This window comes from Engystomops pustulosus, chromosome 5, assembly GCF_040894005.1.
Source record: "Engystomops pustulosus chromosome 5, aEngPut4.maternal, whole genome shotgun sequence".
NCBI classification, from domain to species: domain Eukaryota; kingdom Metazoa; phylum Chordata; class Amphibia; order Anura; family Leptodactylidae; genus Engystomops; species Engystomops pustulosus.
The window spans coordinates 137,321,607-137,334,436 of NC_092415.1; the positions used below are offsets into that span (position 1 = coordinate 137,321,607).

Sequence of the window (12,830 nt, forward strand, 5' to 3'; positions counted from 1 at the left end):
CCTATAGGAATGCTCCCCATCCTATTAGACTGGCATCTGTCCATATAACAACCACCGGACTGAGGTCCCAGAATACTCCTTTCAGTAGATTTTGTCTTTTTCTCCACCAACCCAGATTAATTTGGGAGGAATAGTTACTTTTATGTCTAGGTGCATGTGGTTTTTGTCCCACACTGACAGAATCCGGGCCTGGAGAGTCCTGGTAACTCCATCTTATACTTTGCATGCAAGAAGGTAGCCCCATCGCTGAATGAATCGTGCAAACCTTCTTTCTGAGAAAAGACTGAAATCTTCTCCATCTTTTCTGGGGGCAGAAAGAAGCATTGTTCCATTGAGTCCATTTTTTCTGCTTGCTTGCAATTAAAGAGGTTGTCAGAGATCTTACAAAAAATTTTATGTGGCTTGGAGGGGGCCTCCCATGCTGCAGTCTCTCCGGACCGCGCCCCTGTTTGTTTACAGGGGCATGGAAGATCTGGCTTCCGGTTGGCATAGGTGGCCGGCCACGCCAACCTGTCTCAATATCTCAGCGCATGATACAGTGCTGGGTATAGGGACTGGAGAGAAGGCAGCGCAGGAAGCCCTCCCGGCCACATTTTTTTTAATGTCTCAGTCAACCCCTTCAAGTCTGATTTTTGAGTGTTTACCATCCAATCTACTCTCGTTAGGGTGTGTAGAGTTAGATTTGGACTCTTTTCTAGCCCTTTTTTGGATCTTGCTACTAGAAAAAGGTCATTTGAATAGGGGACTACTATTATGTATTTTCCTCTGAGATGAGCCACTAGCTCTACCATTACTTTAACTTCTGGCACCGGAAATTTCAAATTTGGCACTCTCCTGTGACCAGTTCCACTCGGCACCATACTGTCTCTGGTCTGGGACAGTATTGCACACGATGCGAATCTAGTCCCCCTTCACTGCACTGCGCTGAAGCAGGTTGGGAAGTTAAGCTTGCCACGTCACCCTGATTTTGGCATCCAGCGTCTCCTGCATTATCCCCAGGGACCACCGTAGGGAGACTATGCCGGGCTGGCTGCCAGAATCCAAGGACTGCGGGCACCCGTAGACACCACCGTGCCCCACATTTGAAGGAGAGACTTCTCTCTTAACCTATTCCCTGTAGGGGCAAGAAGCACTGGTGAGGGGTTACTAGGGAGGGAAATTTAAAATCTCTCAACCTCCTGTCCGTACAGGGTATAGGAGCAACCTCCAGGTGGGTCTATCTTGGGGGATAAAACGGAAATGTACATATCAACCCAAGAAAAGAAGAGGCTGGATGAGAGTGAAAACTGTATCGACATGGACTGAAAAGGTCCCCCTGCAAGGAGGAAGCCATTATTCTAAAAGAAAAATTAAATAGACTGATTTTGCAAATGCACAGAGAAACAAAGAATCTTAATGCTTGGAGACATGTCCTGTGGTTTTGAGCAAACTAAAATGGAACTGACATTCCTTATATTTGGAGAAAAAAGTTAGAAGCTTTCAAGCCTGAGAATATGTATTGTAAACCCAGCCAAATTTTTTGGGTCTCTGTCACAATTGTATTTTAAAAATGTTGGATTATCATAAAAACCAGGATTAAAACTAAAGCTTCATTGCAGACATCATTTAGAACTGTTATAGCTGTTTATTGTAGCCTAGGACTAAAGTACAGAAAATTACTAAAAATCCTGAGGTCCGTTTGTAACTAGGGGTCGTCTGTAAGTCGGGTGTTCTTAAGTAGGGGACCGCCTGTATACCACCAAATTGGTTACAAAGTGGCTAAAAGATAACAAAAAGTAAATGTTTTGGAGTGGCCATCACAAAACCCTGATCTCAATCTTAAAATTTATTGGCAAAGCTGAAAACGCAGATGCGAGCAAGGTGGCCTACAAACACAGCTCAGTTACACTAGCTCTTTCAGGAGGAATTGTCCCAAATTCCTACTAACTATTGTAAGAAGCTTGTGGAAAAATATCAAAAACTTTTGACCCAAGCAATGCAGTTTAAGGTTTCTTTCATACTGCATGTATGGGGACGTATCCTTCCGGCGCCCGGCACCACGTACTATGTGTAGGGAAAAATAAAACATGCTCTCTTTCCCAGTGCTTATGGCCAAACAACGCTATTTCCTATGGAGAGTGGAGTGGCCGAGCACACTTTATTTTGAATGTAGCCTAAGGGCAAGGGTACCAAATACTTATGAAATGTATATAAACTTTTGACTTTGCAGAAAGTACTGAAAATGCCTTAAAGTTTCTTTCATTCTGGCATCTGGCAAATATAAATCATTTTGGTAATCCTTAGTAAAGGTTTACTCTTATTTCAGTGAGAAAAGACAAGGAACGAGCACACACACACACACATGAAAGACACGCCTCCCATAGTGTTTGTATGTAACTGTAAAGTTAAAGTTTATCTCTAATTGTTTGTATCACTCGATGGAACATCATGTACAAAACTATGTCCCGCAGGGGATCAATAAAGTGATATCTTATCTAGCCAGCCCCCTGACACCCAGTATATAGCCAGCCAGCCCATGCCCCCTAGCAGTGGCGTAACTAGGAGAGATAGGGCCCCCTAGCAGGCTACTGCATGGGGCCCCCCTTCCCACTTAAAAAATATACATATTAGTAAACTCACACATATAAATACAGTCACGTGCATAAACACACACATACAGTGCCATATGCAACATACTCACAGACACCATATATACATCACAGTATATGTTATATACATATTATGCTGGACGTGCTGTTCAATATGTATATACAGGCGGTCCCCTACTTAAGGACACCCGACTTACAGACAACCCATAGTTACAGACAGACCCCTCTGACCTCTGGTGACCTTTCTGGATGCTTTACTATAGTCCCAGGCTGCAATGATCAGCTGTAAGGTGTCTGTAATGAAGCTTTATTGATAATTCTTGGTCCAATTACAGCAAAAATTTTGAAACTCCAATTGTCACTGGGACAAAAGAAAAAAAATTGTCTAGAACTTCCATTATAAAATATACAGTTTCGACTTACATTCAAATTCAACTTAAGAACAAACCTCCAGACCCTATCTTGTATGTAACCTGGGGACTGCCTGTAATGGTGCATATCCTCCATTCTTTATTGTGTCAGGTAGGATGACGGGGCCCCCTGACACTGCGGGCCCCATAGCGGCTGCTATGGCTGCTACCGCTGTAGTTACGCCCCTGCCCCCTAGTATATAGCAAGCCCGCCTATAACCACCAGTATATATCCAGCCCACTCATGCCCCTAGTGAATAGCCAACCTATACCGCCAGTATATAGCCAGCTAGCCAGCTAGCCCCCTGCCCCCCAGTATATAGCCTGCAAGCCCATGTCCCATAGTATAGAGCCAGCCAACCTATGCCCCCTAGTATATAGCCAATGCTGTTAATGTTAACCCCTAGAGGCACCTAGACGTTATAGTACGTCCTGGTGAGAGCTTCATTAGCGCACCAGGACGCACTATAACGTCCTCTCTCCCGGGGCGCACTGTAGCTATACACAGTGCCCGGGACCTGGGAGGTCAGCTGGGACGTATAGCTGACCTCCCAGGCTTGCCGACAATGGACCGTTCCTATTGGTCCATTGTCCACGATCACTGTGACAGCCGGTTCTATACAGAACCGGCTGTCACAGCATCGGAGCCGGCATCGGAGGTTCCCGGTCTCACTGTCTGTACAGACAGTGTCCGGGAAAGGGGAGATCGGCTGTCACAGACAGCCTGCACTCCCCTGTCACCGGCAATGGACCGCTGCTGTGGGTCCACTGCCGACGATCGCTGTGACAGGCGGTTCTGCACAGAACCGCCTGTCACAGCAGTGTCACATGCTGATTGCCGGTGCCTAGGAGATTCTTGACCCCAGACATGTGACCAGCGATGGACCAATAGATGTGGTCCATCGCTGGCTATCACTGTGATTGGTGGATCAGATCGAACCCACCAATCACAGTGAAGCAGGGTCACAGGCGGGCACAGTATCTGTGCTGACAGGCTCTGATCTCTCTGTTGGTTGAGAGAATTTGGAGAGATCAGAGCCTGTCAGTGAATCGTCTGCCCCCACACCGTCAAATCACCCCATAAACCCCTAATCACCCTTCTTTGTGCCCCCAGCACCTGACCCCTTCACCTCCCATTCATAAGGGAGAGTTCTCTTCTTTTTTTTTTTTTTTTCAAAATCTAAAAAAAAGTTTTAGGTAGCTTAGGTGTTAGTGCGTCATCGTCAATTCGTCGCGTTAGTTACTTAGTGTCAGTGCGCGTCAATTCGTCGCGTTAGTTACTTAGTGTTAGTGCGCCGTCAGTCCGTCGCATTAGTTACTTAGTGTCAGTGCGCCGTCAATTCGTCGCGTTAGTTACTTAGTGTTAGTGCGCCGTCAGTCCGTCGCATTAGTTACTTAGTGTCAGTGCGCCGTGAATGTGTCGCATTAGTTACTTAGTGTCAGTGCGCCGTGAATTCGTCGCGTTAGTTACTTAGTGTCAGTGCGCCGTGAATTCGCCGCATTAGTTACTTAGTGTCAGTGCGCTGTCAGTCCGTCACATTAGTTACTTAGTGTCGCTTTAGGTAGATTATCTCTGTTACTGACAGTGGTAGTCATTGTCCGTTAGCTGTATTATTTGTTAGTTACCGTCAGTTTGTCAGTGGTTTAGTGGGTTAGTCAGTGTCTGTAAGTGTAAAAAAAAAACTAAAAAATTTAAAAAAAAAGGTTGTTCGTTCATTAGTGTCAGTCACCGTCTGTCATTGTCATTTGTCATTCCGTCCCTGTCAGTCCATTAGTTAGTCAGCGTTAGTGTTAAAAAAAAAAAAATAATAATAAAAAAATAATTGTTGTGTTGTGTTTCGTAGTTTATAAAATGGCAGAGAGGATGTACTCCGCTGAGGAAGCGTACGCCATGCTTGCCTCAGATACTGAAAGTGCCAGTGAGGGAGAACCTGAGTTTTTTCGTGATTCCTCCTCCAGCGATTCAGGAGAACCCCCTCGTAGTCGTAGGAGAGTTAGTGCTCAGGTTCTGCCTGAGGATTTAGATTGGGAACCCCTAACAGATTACACCCCCCAAATTCCGGCATTTACTGCAGTAGCAGGGATTAAGGTCCCTACTGAAGGGCTCTCTGCCCTCGGTTTTTTCAAATTAATTTTTACGGACAATTTGGTCCAATTAATGGTAGAACAAACCAATATATATGCTGAAGAATTTATACGGGCAAATCCATCTTCTTTTTATGCCAGGCCTTATAGGTGGCACCCTACAAACTGTGGGGAAATGTTAAAGTATTGGGGCCTTGTTTTAAATATGGGCCTTATAAAAAAGCCTAAAATAAGATCCTATTGGTCCACGGATGTTCTGTACTACTGCCCGCTGTACCACACAATAATGTCCAGGTCCCGATTCGAAGCTATACAAAAATTTCTTCATTTTGCGGATAATTCCTTATGCCTACCCCAGGATGAACCAAACTATGATCGACTTTTTAAAATACGCCCCGTTCTAACATTTTTACAAGAAAAATTTTCAGCTGTCTACACCCCTCAAAGGGAAATCTCAGTAGATGAGTCCCTAATGAGCTTCAAGGGGAGAGTTAAATTCCGACAGTATCTGCCTAATAAGCGAGCCAGATACGGAATAAAATTATATAAATTGTGTGAGGCAGACACAGGATACACATTTTCATTCCGTGTATATGAGGGCAAAGACAGGACAATACAGCCCCCAGAATGTCCACCACACATTGGCACAAATGGAAAAATTGTGTGGGACCTTATATTCCCACTACTTAATCAGGGGTACCACTTATATACCGACAATTGGTATTCAAGCGTTCCCCTGTTTAAATGCCTCATGGACAAAAGTACAATGGCCTGTGGGACAGTGCGAAAAAATCATAAACCCCTTCCCAAAACTTTTGTTAGTCAAACGCTGAGAGCTGGCGAAAGCAGAGCAGTGCAAAATGAGGGGGTGCTGTGCTTAAAATTTAAAGATAAAAAAAAGAGGTGATGATGCTGACAACAGTTCATGATGCCAGCTGTACCCCTGTCACCCTGCGTGGCACTTCCACCACCATCCAGAAGCCTGTATGTATACAGGATTATAATAAATTTATGGGGGGGGGGTTGATTTAAATGACCAGATTTTGAAGCCCTACACAGCGACTAGAAGAAACCGAATCTGGTACAAAAAACTAGCAATCCACCTTGTACAGATGGCAATGTACAACTCCTTTGTCCTTTTCAGACAGGCCGGCCACCAGGGTAAATACTTAGAGTACCAGGAGAATATCATCAAATCACTCCTCCTGGGTGAAGGGGAAGGGGAAAGCTCTGCCTCATCTATAAATGTTCCCCGAATAGTACCAGGGCAACATTTTCCGTCTGTGGTGCCACCAACGGAGAAAAAGCAAAAACCCCAAAAAAGATGCCGTGTGTGCACAAAGAATGGTATCCGCAAGGATACCATATACCAATGTGACACATGTCCTTCCAAACCTGGGCTGTGTATGAAGGATTGCTTTCGAATCTACCACACAGCCCTGGAAGTGTAATTTGGAAAAATCCCATCAGTGCCATTCTGTTATTTGCCCATTTTTTTTTATTTTGCCCATTTTTAAATTTTTATAACAAAACTAAAAGCATCATTATACCCTTAGATGAATACCTAATGATGTTATCTGCACATTTATAGGCCTATGCCAGTGCTGCCCAAAAATTACAAATCCGATGCCACACATAAGATACAGCCTGATAAATGTTACAAAGTATTGTTTCATTTTTATGCGCAGGTCAGTGTCTGAAAAAGAGTCTTATGAATGTAACATTTGTGGAAAAATGAAAAGCTAAAATTTAACCTCAGCTTTTCACTAAATTCTACATAAGTGACCAAGATCAAATTTTATCACTTTCAAAAAGGGATCACATGTTGGGGGCTTTCACTGTACCTTTGGGTATGTGCAAAAATAACATGACTCCGAGATATTTCAGCCAAAACTAAACTTCAAAAATAGCATTCCCTCCATTCTGAACCTTGCTATTTCACTAAAAAAGCAATTTACAACCACATTTGGAGTATTGCCATACTCAGGAGAAATTGTGTGGCATAATTCAGGGTTCTTTTCTACCTTTAACTGCTTTTAAAAATGACATTTAGCTACTTCACCCCTTGTAAAAATGGAATTTCAGGAGCTAAAGTGACATTTGCTTGAACAAATTCTAATTCTTCATTTCCACAGTCATATGCTAATGAATACTGTAAAACTTGACCTGTCGAGTCAAACCATTAACCAAACGCCTTGATATATTCCTTGAGGGGTGTAGTTTCCAGAATGGGGTCACTTTTGGGGATTTATCACTGTTACAGTACTCCAGGAGCTATTCGAACAGGACATGGGGCATGAAAATGATTTCATCAAAATCTGCTCTCCAAAAGCCTTGTTCTCTTTCCAACTCCTGCCATATACCCCTACAGCTATTTACAACCACATATGGGGTATTGCCGTATTCAGAAGAAATTGTGTGACAAAATTTGGGGTGCTTTTCTACCTCAAACTGCTTTTAAAAATGACATTTTGGGGGATAAAATGAGATTTTCTTGAAAAAAATGTAAATTTTCATTTTCACAGTCTTATGTTCATAAATACGGTGAAACGCCTGTAGGGTCAAACCTTCCACTTTACCACTTGATATATTCCCTGAGGGGTGTAGTTTCCAGAATGGGGTCACTTTTGGGGGTTTATCACTGTTACAGTACTCCAGGAGCTATTCAAACATGATATAGGGCATGAAAATTATTTCATCAAAATCTGTTCTCTAAAAGCCTTGTTCTCTTTCCAACTCCTGCCATATACCCCTACAGCAACTTACAACCACATATGGGGTATTGCCGTATTCAGAAGAAATTTTGTGACAAAATTTGGGGTGCTTTTCAACCTAAACTGCTTTTAAAAATGACATTTTGGGGGCTAAAATGAGATTTTCTTGAAAAAATTGTAAATTTTCATTTTCACAGTCCTATGTTAATAAATCCTGTGAAACCCCTGTAGGGTCAAACCTTCCACTTTACCCCTTGATATATTCCTTGAGGGAGCTCTCTCCATACACTGCGGGTAACGGTTGTATAATACAGCCAACACCCGCCTGTCACTGCCTGGCAGTTAACCTGTTAAGGTTCGACCGCGGCACCTAACTTACAGTTAAATTGCGGCCGCCATCTTGGATTCCCGATCGCCGCCCCCTGGAACGTCATCGGAGGGCGGCGATCGGTTGCTATGGCAGCCTAGAGTCTCATTGAGACTCGTAGGCTTACCAGGTGCAATGATATCTAATAGCCACCAGAGGGCAGGCTATTAAAAATCATTGCAAAATAGCTATATACTGCAATTCAGTAGTATTGCAGTATATAGTATTAGCAATCGGACCCTGCAGGATTAAATTACCCTGGAGGATCTAAAATAATGGTAAAAAATATGAAAAAATAGTAAAAAAAAGGAAAAGTTTAAATCACCCCCCTTTCCCTAGAACCGATATAAAATATACACTCACCAGCCACTTTATTAGGTACACCTGTCCAACTGCTCGTTAACACTTAATTTCTAATCAGCCAATCACATGGCAGCATTTAGGCATGTAGACATGGTCAAGACAATCTCCTGCAGTTCAAACCGTGCATCAGTATGGGGAAGAAAGGTGATTTGAGTGCCTTTGAACGTGGCATGGTTGTTGGTGCCAGAAAGGCTGGTCTGAGTATTTCAGAAACTGCTGATCTACTGGGATTTTCACGCACAACCATCTCTAGGGTTTACAGAGAATGGTCCGAAAAAGAAAAAACATCCAGTGAGCGGCAGTTCTGTGGGCGGAAATGCCTTGTTGATGCCAGAGGTCAGAGGAGAATGGGCAGACTGTTTCAAGCTGATAGAAAGGCAACAGTGACTCAAATTGCCACCTGTTACAACCAAGGTAGGCAGAAGAGCATCTCTGAACGCACAGTATGTCGAACTTTGAGGCAGATGGGCTACAGCAGCAGAAGACCACACCTGGTGCCACTCCTTTCAGCTAAGAACAGGAAACTGAGGCTACAATTTGCACAATTTGAAATTGGACAGTAGAAGATTGGAAAAACGTTGCCTGGTCTGATGAGTCTCGATTTCTGCTGCTACATTCGGATGGTAGGGTCAGAATTTGGCGTCAACAACATGAAAGCATGGATCCATCCTGCCTTGTATCAACGGTTCAGGCTGGTGGTGGTGGTGTCATGGTGTGGGGAATATTTTCTTGGCACTCTTTGGGCCCCTTGTTACCAATTGAGCATCATTGCAACGCCACAGCCTACCTGAGTATTGTTGCTGACCATGTCCATCCCTTGGATAAAGCTGGAATCATCTCAGACTGGTTTCTTGAACATGACAATGAGTTCACTGTACTCAAATGGCCTCCACAGTCACCAGATCTCAATCCAATAGAGCATCTTTGGGATGTGGTGGAACGGGAGATTCGCATCATGGATGTGCAGCCGAGAAATCTGCGGCAACTGTGTGATGCCATCATGTCAATATGGACCAAAATCTCTGAGGAATGCTTCCAGCACCTTGCTGAATCTATGCCACGAAGAATTGAGGCAGTTCTGAAGGCAAAAGGGGGTCCAACCCGTTACTAGCATGGTGTACCTAATAAAGTGGCCGGTGAGTGTAAATAAACAGTAAAAATCATAAACACATTAGGTATCATTGCGTCACAAAATGTCCGATCTATCAAAATATATTAGCGATTTTTCCCAGCGTTTAACCCTGTAACGGAAATTGACGCCCAAAGTCGAAAATGCCACTTTTTTGCAATTTTGAAAAATATTAAAAATTCGATAAAAAGCGATCAAAAGCCCATACAGTCCTAAAAATGAAAGTGTTAAAAACATCATCAAAAGTAGCCAAAAATGACACCACCCACAGCTCCGTACACTGAAGTATGAAAAAGTTATTAGTGCCAGAACATGGCAAAATGAAGAATTTTTTTTTTGGACAGAAGGTTTTAATTTTTTTAAATGCATGAAAACATTATAAAACCTGTACAAATTTTGGTATCCTTGTGATCGTACCGAACCAAAGAATAAAATAGACATGTGATTTGGGGCACTCAGTGAAAGCTGTAAAATCCAAGCCTACAAGAAAACTGCGCAAATGCGTTTTTTCATCATTCTCACTGCATTCTGAATTTTTTTCCCGCTTCCCAGTATACGGCATGGAATAATAAATACCATCACTATGAAGTTTAATTTGCTATGCAGAAAATAAGCCCAAACTGAGCTCTTTACATGGAAAAATAAAAAAGTTACAGATTTTTGAAGGTGGGGAGTGAAAAATGAAAATGCAAAAACGAAAAAGGGCCATGTCCCTAAGGGGTTAATAACCCACATTGTTCTATTCAGTCATGGAATTTTTAAGGGAGGTATGAGAAGCCTCAAGCTTTGTTCATACCTCACAGATGTTTGCAGCATTATGCAGAAAACACCTGCGGCTAAAACCCGGATTGGTGCTGCTACCAATTGTTGGATACTGCAACTTAAAATATTAAAAGGACAGAAAATTGGACTTTTGCTAATTTGCATATGTTAAATAATAGGCAATTCCTTTTTGAATGCACAAAATAACAGTGCACTCCCCATGTTACGCATAGAAACAATGGCCATGCCTCCCACCTCTCCTCAGTTTACAATGCCTGCCACAGCTTCTCACTTCAACAGTGTAAAATACTATTGCAGCTCAGCAACTTGCCTAACTCCCCCTTTATTGGCCTACATGTACGAATGGCTTAGTGTGTCAAGTGTTCCAACCAAATGTTGGCAGTAGAACGACATGTTAAGTCATACACAATCAAAAAATTGTAGCACAGTAAAAAATACCTCCAAATGTTTACAATGGAGAAAGAGGGATAAAAGATTCACGAATGCTACAAATGTTCTAAGCACCCAATCACCAGACCCACATCCCCACCCCAAATAGCCACACAAAGTATAATACCCACATCAATGATCCCCACAATGTATAATGCCACCGACACCCTCTAACCCCCCTTTTAGTGGAACCACCAAGTGGTTTCCTGTAGTCCCACCATATAATGCCTCCTGTTCTGTGACCCAACACCCCACTATAATACTGTGACTGCTTTGTTGACCCACATCTATAATTCCACTAATAATTCCCCATTAAAAATGCCCACCTTTTCTGCAGCCCCCTGAAATACAACCCCCCCTTTAAGTCCCTACTTAAATGGTCACGTCTTTGCTTCACCATCCTCTAAATATCTTTCTCTATATGCCACCTACCCCCACACACATTGGGCCCCCTCTGTATTCCCACTTTGACTTATGTAGTATAATTGAAAAAAAAAAAATTGATACTTGCCTTTCTCCATTCCCCCACAGCAGCAGAGAACTAATGGTGGAGCAGGAAGAGGGAGGACAGTGGGAAAGCACTGATTGTTGCTATGGCAACCCTGGAATCTACTAAGGAAGGTCCCAGGGACCTAGATGAGGGAGACGGGCTGGCAGGCTCTATCCTGGGGGAGACGGGCTGGCAGGCTCTATCCTGGGGGAGACGGGCTGGCAGGCTCTATCCTGGGGGAGACGGGCTGGCAGGCTCTATCCTGGGGGAGACGGGCTGGCAGGCTCTATCCTGGGGGAGACGGGCTGGCAGGCTCTATCCTGGGGGAGACGGGCTGGCAGGCTCTATCCTGGGGGAGACGGGCTGGCAGGCTCTATCCTGGGGGAGACGGGCTGGCAGGCTCTATCCTGGGGGAGACGGGCTGGCAGGCTCTATCCTGGGGGAGACGGGCTGGCAGGCTCTATCCTGGGGGAGACGGGCTGGCAGGCTCTATCCTGGGGGAGACGGGCTGGCAGGCTCTATCCTGGGGGAGACGGGCTGGCAGGCTCTATCCTGGGGGAGACGGGCTGGCAGGCTCTATCCTGGGGGAGACGGGCTGGCAGGCTCTATCCTGGGGGAGACGGGCTGGCAGGCTCTATCCTGGGGGAGACGGGCTGGCAGGCTCTATCCTGGGGGAGACGGGCTGGCAGGCTCTATCCTGGGGGAGACGGGCTGGCAGGCTCTATACTGGGGGATACGGGCTGGCAGGCTATATACTGGGGGGCAGGTGCTGGCTATATACTACGTGGCAGGTGCTGGCTATATACTATGGGGAAGGTGCTGGCTATATACTAAGGGGCAGGGTCCAGCAGGCTATATACTGGGGAGGCTGTGACCAATGCATTTCCCACCCTCGGCTTATACTCGAGTTAATAGGTTTTCCCAGGTTTTTGTGATAAGATTAGGGGCCTCTGCTTATACTTGGATCGGCTTATACTCGAGTATATACGGTACATAGCATTGTGCAAACCCTCTCAAGGGTATATGTTATTATGGATGATACTGTACTTCCCCGTACACTTAATCATTTACTTTATGTGTACCTATTACCTGGTTTGTTAATTTTTTTATCTCCTGAGAAACTTTTATGCATTTTTAAGATGTTATATAATCAATAAAGGCTATTTATTCATTACCAAACACAGTGAATGGTGCACTTTATCCCTCTTTGTCCTAGTTCTGTTTGTTGTTATGCATTGATATCCGAGAGGGCAATCCTGGTTTCTCTGGCATTTTACAAGTTATTTTATACAAGTAGGTTTTATATGACCCTTCTTACTATCTATACAGTAAAAAATTGTTTGTGCTTTGAAATTGCTGTAAAGGTCCAGTCCCAGACAGGCACTAATAGGCTTACAATTCTAATAATCTCCAATACAACAGTATTGCAGGGTATAACAAGCAAGCAATCATAGGATTACGAGTACATTAAA

At 44.0% G+C, this 12,830-nt stretch overlaps 1 protein-coding gene across 1 annotated transcript in view; it reads right to left on the bottom strand.

The window, feature by feature from the left end:
- The window catches only part of PKD1L1 (polycystin 1 like 1, transient receptor potential channel interacting), a 315,437-nt gene that overhangs the window by 242,563 nt on the left and 60,044 nt on the right, over positions 1–12,830 (bottom strand). The gene's annotated exons all lie outside the window — the stretch shown is intronic.